At 42.3% G+C, this 14,009-nt stretch overlaps 1 protein-coding gene across 2 annotated transcripts in view; it reads right to left on the bottom strand.

Moving 5' to 3' along the window:
* Positions 1-14,009, bottom strand: part of LOC139578197 (chemokine-like protein TAFA-5) — a 111,528-nt gene that overhangs the window by 72,075 nt on the left and 25,444 nt on the right. The window lies entirely within an intron of this gene.

Here is a 14,009-nt window from a genome sequence, read left to right as displayed (position 1 = left end):
AAAAAAAAGACATCCAAAAGACATCGGCCGTGCCTACTGGGGTGTAGCCTACAGTGCTGCTGCATTGAACTTTTATGAAAGCCCATCCATGTGGTAGTCCAACTGTTTGTAAAACAGGCACTTGCATTGGCCTTATTTGTCCTGATTCCTGTGACTAATCAATTTGACTATTTAAGCTCTGAATATCATCTACCCAGCTTTACCAGGAGTTATCCTGAACCTACTTGCAATGAGAATCAATGTGTTTACACAGTGGAAAATGCACAAGTATATATTTTTTCCGCTAGCTTGACAAAAATGGATACAAACTGAAACCACTGATCATGACAGTTTAGCCCACGGGGTGAAACTCCTGGACAGCAGTTGTGAGTCGCCTGATTGTCCATTTTACTTTGACCTGTCCTGTTTTTAGGATATTGTGTTTGTTAACATGTCAGTGCATTTTTTATTTGTTTGGGCGCCATTTAGGTCAGGCTATTTGATCGGAGAAACGTGCATGCTTTAAAAAGTGTCAGTCTCCTTACATTGTCATACATTTTATCTCCAGCCACAGTATGCTACAGAAAGGGCCACATACTCTTTCTACCATAGGCTATATCCAGGGCCGACTCTAGCCTTTTGGGGGCCCTAAGTGGGAGTTGGTTGGTTAGGGTTAGTGTTTGCAGTTTTGAAGCAAATTTCCTGCAATTCTACACGTTTTGCCATGATTTATGCCATGTTAATGACATCTGAGTTAGAGTGACTAGTGGTACATACACACTGAGAAATCAGACTGCCCATCGGCATTTAGCACAGTAGGAGGCCGTTCCTTCCCTTGCTAGAACAAAAGACGGCCCTGCTGTTAACTGACCTGGTACCAAAGAACCTGCCATTTCGACTTGTGGCCTAGAACTTGACTTTGAGCCAATCAGAGAGCACACACTTCATGTGGGGGAGCAGACAGAACTGACAAGAAAAAGGAAAAGAAGAGGAAACTTTTTGGTTGTCACTAGTTACCACATCCACAAAGTCATAATTATAGCTAACCCCCATGATTATTTTACGATATAGGACATTTTTACTTTGTGGCTGTGGTAAATAGTGACAACCAAACTTTTCCTGGTATAATCCACCACCTTTCCATCAGAATTGTTCTAGCAACTGTATCAAAAACAATAAAGCTGCATAAAACATTTTTTTCTAGAGCAATCTTTTACATCTAGCTAAGGAGATTTGTGCTTGAGGACTGATTTTTTGTTAGGTTCAGTTTAATAATGTGCACCTGCTCATTAGTTAGCTAGCTAGTTAATGTTAGATTGATAATTGGGCTAGACAGTCACACACACTTTATATGAAATGAATGGGGTGATAAGTGCAGCACAATGCACACAAAACTAAATGCTTAACCAAGCTAGCTAACTAACAAGATGATGAAGTAATTCCATTCACTGTCCATTTTCCTATACTGCCTGTGCCAGTTCACTTGCTAGCTAACGTTTGCTAAACGGTTAACATCACTATTTAGTACAACACAGCTAGCTAGCTACTCCAGCGACTCTCGACAGCTAACAGGCAGCTGCTTCATTCAAAAATAAATCCATTGTGATTTAATTATAATATTCCTAGTATGCTAGTTACACTATATATACACAAAAGTATGTTGACACCAATTCAAATGAGTGGATTTGGCTATTTCAGTCACACCCGTTGCTGACAGGTGTATAAAATAGAGCAAACAGTCATGCAATCTCCATAGAAAACATTGGCAGTAGAAAGGCACCGTCATAGGATGCCACCTTTCCAACAAGTCAGTTCATCACATTTCTGCCCTGCTAGAGCTGCCCATGTCAACTGTAAGTTCTGTTATTGTGAAGTGGAAACATCTAGGAACAACAGCGGCTCAGCCGAAAAGTGGTAGGCCACACAAACTCACAGAATGGGACCATTGAGTTCTGAAGCACATAGCGCGTAAAAATCGTCTGTCCTCGGTTGCAACACTTACTACCGAATTCCAAACAGTTTTTGGAAGCAACTTCAGCACAAACCTTCCATTGGGAGCTTCATGAAATGGGTTTCCATGGCTGAGCAACACACACAGGCCTAAGATCATTACGCACAATGCCAAGCGTCGGCTGGAGTGGTGTAAAGCTTGCCACCATTGGACTCTGGAGCACTGGAAACTCGTTCTCTGGAGTGATGAATCACGCTTCACCATCTGGCAGTTTGACGGACGAGTCTGGGTTTGGCGGATGCCAGGAGAACGCTACCTGCCCCAATGCATAGTGCCAACTGTAAAGTTTGGTGGAGGAGGAATAATGGTCTGGGGCTGTTTTTCATGGTTCGGGCTAGGCCCCTTAGTTCCATTGAAGGGAAATCTTAACGCTACAGCATACAATGACATTCTAGACAATTCTGTGCTTCCAACTTTGTGGCAACAGTTTGGGGAAAGCCCTTTCCTGTTTCAGCATGACAATGCCCCCATGCACAAAGCGAGGTCCATACAGAAATGATTTGTCGAGATCGGTGTAGAAGAACTTGACTGGCCTGCACACAGCCCTGACCTCAACCCCATTGAAAACCTTTGGGAGGAATTGGAACGCCGACTTCAAGGCAGGCCTAATCGCCCTACATCAGTGCCCGACCTCAGTAATGCACTTGTGGCTGAATGGAAGTCCCCACAGCATTGTTCCAACATATAGTAGAAAGCATTCCCAGAAGAGTGGAGGCTGTTATAACAGCAAAGGGGGGACCAACTTCATAATAATGCCCATGATTTTGGAATGAGATGTTTGATGAGCACGTCCACCTACTTTTGGTCATGTAGTGTATATATACTGAACAAAAATGTAAACGCAACAGTTTCAAAGTTTTATTGAGATACAGGTCATAAGGAAATTAGTCAATTGAAATAAATTCATTAGGCCCTAATCTATGGATTTAACATGACTGGGCAGGGTTGCAGCCATGGGTGGGCCTTGGAGGGCATAGGCCCACCCACTTGGCAGCCAGGTCCACTCACTCTGTGTGAACAACCAAAGGGTAACTGCCACTCTGGGCAGAGGTGCTAGGTACCTATCGGCAGTCAGATTTATCGGTGTGTCTGACCCTTAAAATCAATGGGGGCCCCCTGGAGGTCAGGGACCCCTGGGCATGTGCCCTGCGTGCCCGTTCGGTATTCGGCCATGATTACTAAAAGTTTAGACCGCTTCGGTCGCTTATGCCTGGAGCCGGCCCTGGCTATATCTGCTACATGATTTGTGTTAGAGGATTTTTTGCTCCCCTGCCGTTGACAAAGCGGGCACTGCTTATCACAGGGCGGCATAAGCGCTCACCTAAAAAGCCCATATGCCACTGGTTGAGGGAAATTGTCATTGTTTTTGGGCAGAATTATGTGAGGTTTTATGGGTTGTTGGAGGTGCTTCCTGGTCAGTTTAGCTTTGAAAATACCGCCCGTGTGAATCTGCAGCCATAGGCAGCCGCCTAATTGCCGGGCCAGCCATAGGTATATGTCACTCCATAGGATATACAGTCTCAGAAATAAAGGTTCAGATTTGTTAACTAAAGGGGTACAAATGCTTGTCACTAGTGGTACCCTGTAAGGTATGTCCTTTGTACCTTTAGTTATAGGTACATAATTTTACCCTTGCTGTTTGTACCTTAATAGCCATCCCTATCCCCATCATCAGTATCTTGATGTATAATGTACTCTTTAATATCCCATAGGGCAGCATTCACACAAACCATTCTGATATTGATATTGTTTGATAATGTTATAATAACAGTGTAGTAATTATTTAACGTTGCTACTTCAGAGATATGGGAACATGCTGTGAACCCTAGTTCGGTTGGTTCTAGGGTGACCACATGTTCCGGATTGTGCGGGACAGTTCCGCTTTTTGGCCCTTTGTCCTGCATTCCGCTAGCCTCGTACGAACGATATTGATCTTGCGAGCTTACATTCTGTTTTGCTACACGGATTCAATGAAACAGAAAGTAAGATCAAGATGGTTTGTAAGAGGCTAACAGTTCAATCAAATCAAATTGTATTGGTCATATACACATGGTTAGCAGATGTTATTGCGAGTGTAGCGAAATGCTTATGCTTCTAGATCCGACAGTGCAGAGGATTCTAACAGGTAATATTTAACAATTGCACAACAAAACCTAAAACACACAATCTAGTAAAGGAATGGGATAAGAATATATAAGTATAAAATATATGGCTGAGCAGTGACAGAGCTGCTAAGATGCAATAGATAGTGAAGAATAGATTGTGAAGGATGTAGTATACATTATATAAATATGAGATGAGTAATGCACGATATGTAAACATTCTTAAAGTGTCATTATTAAGGTGACTAGTGTTCAATTTATTAAAGTGGCAAATGATATCAAGGCTGTAGGTAGGCAGCCGCCTCTCTGTGCTTGTGGTGACTGTTTAACAATCTGATGGCCTTGAGATAGAAGCTGTTTTTCAATCTCTCTGTCCCAGCTTTGATGCACCGGTACTGACCTCGCCTTCTGGATAGAAGCGGGGTGAATAGGCAGTGGCTCGAGTGGTTATTGTCCTTGATGATCTTTTTTGCTTTCCTGTGACATCGGGTGTTGTAGGTGTCCTGGAGGGCAGGGAGTTTGTCCCCAGTGATGCGTTGTACAGACTGCACCACCCTCTGGAGAGCCTTGCTGTTGTGGGCGGTGCAGTTGCCGTACCAGGCAGTGATACAGTCCAACAAGATGCTCTCAATTGTGCACCTGTAAAGGTTAGTGAGGGTTTCCGGTGACAAGCCACATTTTTTCAGCCTCCTGAGGCTGAAGAGGCGCTGTTGAACCTTCTTCACCACACCCTCTGTGTGTGTGTGGACCATTTCAGTTTGTTGGTGATATGAACATGAGGAACTTAAAACTTTCCACATTCTCCACTGCTGTCCCTTCAATGTGGATAGGGGGGGGTGCTCCCCTTGCTGTTTCCTGAAGTCCACGATCATCTCTTTTGTTTTGCTGACATTGAGTGAGAGGTTATTTTCCTGATACCACAGTGCCTTCACCTCCCCTCCTCTCATCGTTGTTGGTAATCAAGCCTACCACTATTGTGTCGTCTGCAAACTTGATGATTGATTTGGAGGCGTGCATGGCCACGCAGTCGTGGGTGAACATGGGAGTACAGGAGGGGCTGAGAATTGTGCATTGTGGGACACCAGTGTTGAGGATCAGCAGAGCGGAGATGTTGTTTCCTACCTTCACCAACTGGGGGCGGCCCGTCAGGATATCCAGAATCAAGTTGCACAGGGCAGGGACGAGACCCAGGGTCTCAAGCTTAACTTCTCTAGGGTACGTGAGACGTTAGCGTCCCACCTCTTCAACAGCCAGTGAAACTGCTGGGCGCCAAATTCAATACAAAAATACTCATTATAAAAATTCAGAAAACAAAACATATTTCACATAGGTTTAAAGATTAACTTCTTGTGAATCCAACCACGGTGTCAGATTTAAAAAATGCTTTACGGCGAAAGCATACCTTACGATTATTTGAGAACATAGCCCAGCAGACAAATCATTACAAACAGTAACCAGCCAAGTAGAAGAGTTACACAAGTCAGAAATAGAGATAAAATTAATCCATTACCTTTGATGATCTTCATATGGTTGCACTCAGCAGACATTCATTTACTCAATAAATGTTCCTTTTGTTCAATAGTCTCTTTATATCCAAAAACCTTTCTTCAGTAATCCACAGGCTCAAACGTAGTCAAAACAAGCAGACCAAAAAATCTAAATTGTATCTGTAAAGTTCATAGAAACATGTCAAACGATGTTTATATTCAATCCTCAGGTTGTTTTTAGCCTAAATAATAGATAATATTTCAACCGTGCAATAACGTCGTCAATATAAAAGGTAAACAAGAAAGGCACTCTCTCGGTCGTGCGCATGAAAAAGCTCTCTGACACTTTAGGGTCCACTCATTCAGACTGCTCTTACTTCCTCATTTTTCACAATACAAGCCTGAAACAATTTCTAAAGACTGTTGACATCTAGTGGAAGGCATAGGAACTGCAATTTGAGTCCTAAGTCAATGGATACTGTAATGGCATTGAATAGAAAACTACAAAACACCCCCAAAAACTACTTCCCGAATGGATTTTTCTCAGGTTTTCACCTGCCAAATCAGTTCTGTTATACTCACAGACACTATTTTAACAGTTTTGGAAACTTTAGAGTGTTTTCTATCCAAATCTACCAGTTATATGAACATCATATCTTCTGGGACCGAGAAGCAGGCAGTTTAATTTGGGCATGCTTTTCATCCAAAATTTCGAATGCTGCCCCCTACCCTAGAGAAGTTAATGATGAGTTTGGAGGGTACTATGGTGTTGAATGCTAAGCTGTAGTCAATTAACAGCATTGTTACATAGGTATTCCTCTTGACCAGATGGGATAGGGCAGTGTGCAGTGTGATGGCGATTGCATCGTAAGTGGACCTATTGGGGCGGTAAGCAAATTGAAGTGGGTCTTGGGTGACAGGTAGGGTGGAGGTGATATGATCCTTGACTAGTCTCTCAAAGCACTTCATGATGACAGAAGTGAGTGCTACGGGGCAATATACATTTAGTTCAGTTACCTTAGCTTTCTTGGGAACAGGAGCAATGGTAGCCATCTTGAAGCATGTGGGGACAGCAGACTGGGATAGGGATTTATTGACTATGTCCGTAAGCACACCAGCCAGCTGGTCTGCGCATGCTCTGAGGATGCAGCTAGGGATGCCGTCTGGGCCGGCAGCCTTACAAGGGTTAACACGTTTAAATGTTTTACTCACATCGGCCACAGAGAAGGAGAGCCCACAGTCATTGGTAGCGGGCTGCATCAGTGGCACTGTATTGTCCTCAAAGCATGCAAAGAAGTTGTTTAATTTGTCTGGAAGCAAGACGTTGATGCCCGTGACGGGGCTGGTTTTATTTTTGTAATCCGTAATTGTCTGTAGACCCTGCCACTTACGTCTCGTGTTTGAGTCGTTGAATTGCAACTCCACTTTGTCTCTATACTGACACTTTGGTTGTTTGATCGCCTTACAGAAGGAATAACTACACGGTTTGTATTTGGTCATGTTTCCAGTCGCCTTGCCATGATTAAATGTGGTGGTATGTGCTTTCAGCTCTGTGCGAATGCTGCCATCAATCCACGGTTTCTGGTTAGGGAAGGTTTAAATAGTCACAGTGGGTATAACATCTCCTATACACTTCCTTATAAACTCGCTCACAGAGTCAGCCTATACATCAATGTTATTATCTGAGGCTACCCGGAACATATCCTAGTCCACGTGATCGAATCAATCTTGAAGCGTGGAATCCAATTGGTCAGACCAGCGTTGGATAGACCTAAGCACAGGTGCTTCCTGTTTTAGTTTCTGCCTATAGGAGGGAAGCAACAAGATGGAGTCATGGTCAGATTTGCCAAAAGGAGGGCAGGGGAGGGCCTTGTATGCATCACGGAAGTTAGAGTAGCAATGGTCGAGCGTGTTACTCGCTCATGTACAGCAATCGATATGCTGATAGAATTTAGGTAGCCTTGTTCTCAAATTAGCTTTGTTAAAATCCCCAGCTACAATAAATGCAGCCTCAGGATATATGGTTTGGCTGTATGGACTCTCTATCTCTTTGGAAAGCAACTCTTGCCCAGATTTCGTTGACTTTGTTAACTAGGGACTGGACATTAGCGAGTAATATACTCGGGAGCGGTGGGTGGTGTGCGCGCTTCCGAAGCCTCACTAGAAGACCGCTCCGACACCCTCTCCTCCGGTGGCGTTGATTTGGGTCGGCCTCTAGAATCAGTTCAAATGCCCTGGGAGGTGCAGACAAAGGACCCGCTTTGGGAAAGTCATATTCCATATTGTAGTGGAGGTTGTGCTGGTAAGTTGACGTCTCTCTGATATCCAATAGTTCTTCCCGGTTGTATGTAATAACACTTCAAGTTTTTTTGGCTAACAATGCAATAAATAACACATAAAAAACGAAATACTGCACAGTTTCCTAAGGACTAGAAGCGAAGCTGCCATCTCTATCGGTGCCATCTTCTTACACCTGCATTGTCCTGCATTTTATCAACAAATTTGTCCCGTATTTCAGTCAGACATTCCAACCTGTCTCTTCTGCAGTCACATTGCACTTTTGACAAGATATATATCATAAAGATGTGATACTGGTGATGTTAAACACTTTTACAATCATTGTGAGATCCGATATTCTGTGCAGCGCAAGATGAGACGTAGGCCAATGTCATATCATCAACCAATCACATTTGTCAAATCCATTCGGTCTAAATACCAGCTAAACTTGGAGAGGACAGTTAACTACTTACAAAAAGTGTGCTTCTGATGAAGAGCTACAAAAGTAAGTAAATAGCCGTATTAGGCTAAAAAGATAAGGGTATTTCCTCAAACTGTGAGGCTCTCCTGGGTGTTTATTTTCTTAAATCACTGAACACAAGAGACACTTACTAGAGACAGGATTCTATTTGAGCCAGGCGTCTATTTCCTTAATGCACACAGCTTTTGCTCATTTGTATAGTTAATTTTTTAATAACAGCATTCACTTCCAGCATTGTAATATTTGTTTTTTGTATTTATACTGTGTCACATTTCTTTTGTCTTAGTTTGATTCCCGTCCTTTTTTCGAGTCATTACTGAATTATTTAATGTAACAAATCAACATTAAATCTCGCTAACAATTCATGGTAATTCATGGCAACTTCGTAAACAATTCATTTAGACCTAGTGTTTATTTGAAATGGGCTTTCATTTTCTGAAAAGGGGTGCCGTTGCCCGGCCATTAAAAGGGACAGGCGGATATTTGAGACTCAGCATTTATTTGAAGTTTTACGGTTCGTAACTTTTAAGAAGATTTGAAAAGTCAAGTGCAAGAGCAAACCGCACCGTTAACTAAAGATCCCAGAGAGAAGTGGCAGCGCACCAATCCCAACACCTGGGTGATAAATCGCCTCCGTCATCATACAACCAATGACAACCATGACAGTGTAGTCAATCACACTGCTGACGAAAGATGACCCTATCAGCATGTAACACAATAACAAAAATATTAGCCTCCTGGAGTGGTGCATCTGGAGTGTCTGCACCGATTGGAAGTGTCTTGTACTTAAATTCAAATATGTTGTAACTAAGGCTTTTTACGGTAATGTCACTAAAAAATATCAGGGATATGCAGAGAAACTCAACTGTGCATTTTAACGGTCCAATTACCAATTTGACCTCAGATACATATGAACAGTGGATTTCAGCAAGGGCTTTGAATAGGTAAAAACATTTGAAAGCAATATCATTTTGAGATATTACGGATATAAAATAATGCTTAGGCTAAAATATAGTTTTGGCCTGAGATGTAATGACATTATAGCATTCCATTGAAGATAGCCACATTTCCTGCTCCAACATCACACACTGTATTGGGAGTGGAGGGGGAAAAAGTTAATGTACCCATAAAAGATAGGACACTTTATGAATTTTATTGCCCGGAGGTCAAATGGGAATACATTTATTTTAAATTCAGCTCGGAAATTATATCTGTTTCCCGGTCATTGCTATGCAAAGCACACAAGGACATTCTCAAGGCAAGCCATAAACCAGCTGTCCCTGTGGCTACCGAGCTCAAGAAACAATCTCAATGAACTAAACTCTACAGAGGAAGAGGGGGTTCGGAGAGGAGGGTTTAAATGAAAGGGAAGATAATAACAAACCCCTAAACATGATGTGCATTTCCTGTCTACTTAAATCATACCTGGGCCCCGGCATCTGACAGCAGGTGATTCTGTGAATGGGTATTATAATGTTATCTGAGCGACTAGATGCATTTAGTCTTATTGGGCTTCATGGGTGCTGGTGTGCCTGGGTATGATGTGTGGATGTGTGTGTGTGTGTGTGTGTGTGAGAGAGAGAGAGAGAGAGAAAGATTCATGTAGAAGGCTGCAAATCGTTTAGAATACTTAAGCAAAGAGGATTAGAAAGTGACACTAGGACTTGGTGTTAGCCTGTGTCTTTTTGCCCCATGGTCGAGGCATTATGACATTGAATGCATCTCAGGGGGTATTACCTAGGATTGAAGCTACAGGCGTGCTCCAAGCTTTGATTGCATCAATGTAAGGCCACTCCCCCAGAAGCCGATGTGGTTTGAAATTAAGTGGCTCGTTACTGTATCCTTTTTGTGAACTTTTTAAGACGTTTATACTAGCTTAGTAAATGCGAGACCTAGTTCTACCTAACTGTGCTAATTCCAGAGCTTACTTCCTCGCACTGCTGCCCACTAAATTCAGACAAATACATAGCCTACTCCTTTCCCTTTATCTTTCTCTCTGGATTCTGTCTGCCTGACACACACACACACACACACACACACACACACACACACACACACACACACACACACACACACACACACACACACACACACACACACACACACACACACACACACACACACACACACACACACACACACACAGAGAGAGACAAAGAGAGAGAGACAGAGGCACACACAGCTCATATTATCCAGACAATGTCCAGAATATTCAGTGTGAACCCAATGGTCTCAGAGTTCCACTTGAACGTAAAAGCCTCTTGCAGTTTAACATGAGCCAAAGCGATGTTAGATGTTCCTCATCCCATACAGGTACCCTGCCACGGAACACAGCTAAAGCACAAACAAATCTGGGCTTGCAAATTGGACGGGAAAAAGATAAGCATTTCTCAATATAAATGAATGGATGAAAGGTCAGGTCTTGTGCCTGCGGTAATTTGTTTTGAGAGCTTTGGGAAAGCATGGAAACACAGTCATTACGCTTATGTAACTGTTTTGAAAGCATTCTTTAAATTAGTTCAACCCCGAGCAGATTCTCGAACAAGCCAAAATAGCAATTTCTTTACATTATTCAGGGGCTGCAAGACTCCACTTTGGCATGCCTTGCACATTTAACTTTAACTTGATTTAGTTTAGCAAGAAAAGCTCAGCGTAAAGGGCATGATGGCTGGTTGCACACGGCAATGATGCGTCACGGAAGTGGGAAAAACAATTTCAGTAACAGTGATATCCCACACAACAAATGCCTCGCAGATAGGAAGAAGCCATAAAGCTCGGCTTTGCCAATGCCTCCTTTTGACGAACTGCCTTTTGGAGGGCCAAAGTATTTGTTGCTTTTTTCTATTGCTTTACCATCACATTGATACATTTTTGGCAATATCGCCTCCACTGCCCCGTGTACAGGGACACAATTTACAAGGGTTACAGTGTCGAGAAGTGTTGAAATTGTAGCGGCCTGCGGGTGCGAAACAATACTGTGGGTCAACCCTGGAGGGAATCTGTGCTTCAAATTGAATTATCCTGAGATGGGCGCTAACTCCATGAAATATATTGTGACTGGAACCACAGTGACAAACGTCATTTTTCTTCTCACAACACAGCTCAAAAACAGCATGACTCAGATTTAAGCCAAGCACTGTGTTGTCCTCTCAGTTTGGCAGCAGGAATGATCTATGGTTGGATAAAACAATGGTTGTTTCTATGATTACTGAAAGTCCACTTTCCTCTAATTTGTGTTTTATAGAATGTAACAGGAAATCTAGTATGGGTGTAAGCAATTAGCATGAAACAAACATAGGTTCAAGTAAGGTCTTTAAGAGCGCTGAACAAAATTACGGTTTAGCCACATCGCAGCCGCTAAATTTAAACCCCAGGCTTGGAGTTCTATTTATTATTTACAAAAAAGTTTCTGAAATAGGTGTGAAAAAATATGTTGCTTAGCCTGCAGCTTCCTGGTATAAGACCAGGCCGGGGTACGTGGACTGCTCGAGGAAGCCGTTGATGTATAACCAAGGCCTTGCATTTAATTAAGCCAGCCTTCCCTTTCTCTTCAGCAAGGGTGCATAATCATTCCATACACTGCGATATCATCTGCCTAATGTGATCCTTTACCGTAGACTTAAACCCTGGGCGATAAATTCAACAGTGGTAGCCTTTAATAGATGCTGGCTGAATAATATTCCGATTACATTAGCAGGAGAAACTCTGTGGGCAGATGAACAGATAGAAATAACCATGTGGTCTAACATCATTGCCAGTGGAGGGAATCTTTTGCCCTTAAAATAAGTTTGAGTTCTTGAGCCCCCAAGCCTTCCCATCAATTATCCCCTGATCCAGTGCGGTCTTAACTGAGCGTTACAAATTCCCATCATGGTAGAAATATTAAGGGAAAATATTAAGGGAAAAGGAGGATTAAAGACATTTCACCAATAATGACTGAACACAAAACAATTAACCATCGGCCACTGGGTACGAGGTAGAACAACCAATTACTGTGGATGTTTGCAATTTAGAAAAAGGTGATTGTGTTTAAATCTTCCTCCATTTATAGATTTGTTTGTTTGCTACGTTTTCCCCAGGTAAGCCCATAATACCACACTAAGCACACCTTACCCCATTAAAGCGGTGGATGCAAAACCTTAAAATATTCTGTAACACTACCAGCAGATTAGCTAATTAGCATCTCGACATCTGTCCTCTGTTGGGTGGTATTAGGTGAGTAAAAGTGATTTTCTGAATCACCGCCCAGTAGAATGTTGGCGACAACAGATGTCAAAACATTTGCTTGGAGAGATAAGTCCTAATACATATTAATGAAAGTAAGATCAAAACAAATGATTTTATGTGGTATAAATGTGCTCTATGAATTATGTATGGTATTACTTGGAATCATACTGAAAACACACACCGGGTTATGCCTCAACTGATCTATTCAGAAAATAAAGGGGAGAAGCATGTTAGCAAGCATATCATTGTTACGCTTGAATAGGGATATGAGTCATTCCATAGAGTACAGTGACCACACGAAAACATCACAAACTGGCTATTTTGACCTCATCGGTTTTGACTAGATTAAAAATGTGATAGCCAAGTGATTTCTGGACCTGCATGACCAACCAATCAGTAGGTGGTCAATGTAAGCATGATTGAAACACTTCAATCCTAGTGGAACAGAAAGGTGATTTACTTGAAATGGGTTCAAGTTGGAGTGTCACAACGACCCTTTAAACCCTGAGGGGCCAATAAAATGGACATAGTGTCAGAAATACAGTTATGTAATTGATAGGCAAGCAACTGAGCAGAGACAGAAAGATGACGAAAGAAGGGGGGGTTCTACCCCTATATGAGTAGCCAATGATGAAGCATAGCACAGCCATGTTGTATAGATGCACCAGCAGGAATGATCCACATTATATGTGATTTACAAGCCAGAGAGCATTAGGGTGAATAGACTTGATGTGAAGATCGCCTGGAGCACTTGGCATAAATCACTAATTACTTTAATTGTGAGTCCCAATACATAGATCAGTGGAGATGCCCTGATGACATCGAGCTGCCTGCCTACCTGCCTGCCCTTGGACATGCTGACCTGACCACCCCCTCCATTGACCATCTAGCTATGAGCTTCCAGATCCTCTCATGACTGTGACTGCCCATCTGGAGGCTTCAAGAAGCACTCAAACAGACTTGATCCAGCTACTGTTGTAGCCTATATCTCTTTTTAAATAACTTCTTGTTTATTTTGCTTAACAAGTGCTTTGAGATCCTGTCTAATGAAAATCGCTATTAAGTGTATTATTATTATTATTTAATGTTTTGGGGTGGTAATGAATGAATGAAAACTACAAAATGGAACAAAACATCCTCTCTGCAATAATATAATAACCTGTGTTCACATATTATGTGTGTGGTCAGGGTGGAATGCATGTGCGAGCCCTCATCGTTCTATCCATAACCCAGAAATATAAACCATTGTTGACATTGATAGTGTAGTTTCACTCCATGGAAATGAATGACAACATTTAGAAGTTATTTCAGAGCCGATATGTAAGTGCTATATGACACATTACACCAGAGTTATCCAATGTTTATTTGAGGAAAATAAACACCCAGGCTTTGATGGTAGCTATAACTGTGTAGCCTAACCTCAGAGCCCATGATCAAATTTCTAA

This window comes from Salvelinus alpinus, chromosome 6 (genome assembly GCF_045679555.1).
Source record: "Salvelinus alpinus chromosome 6, SLU_Salpinus.1, whole genome shotgun sequence".
Classification (NCBI taxonomy): Eukaryota; Metazoa; Chordata; class Actinopteri; order Salmoniformes; family Salmonidae; genus Salvelinus; species Salvelinus alpinus.
Note: the sequence above shows the minus strand (reverse complement) of the source record. Positions and strands in the feature narration are given on the sequence as shown.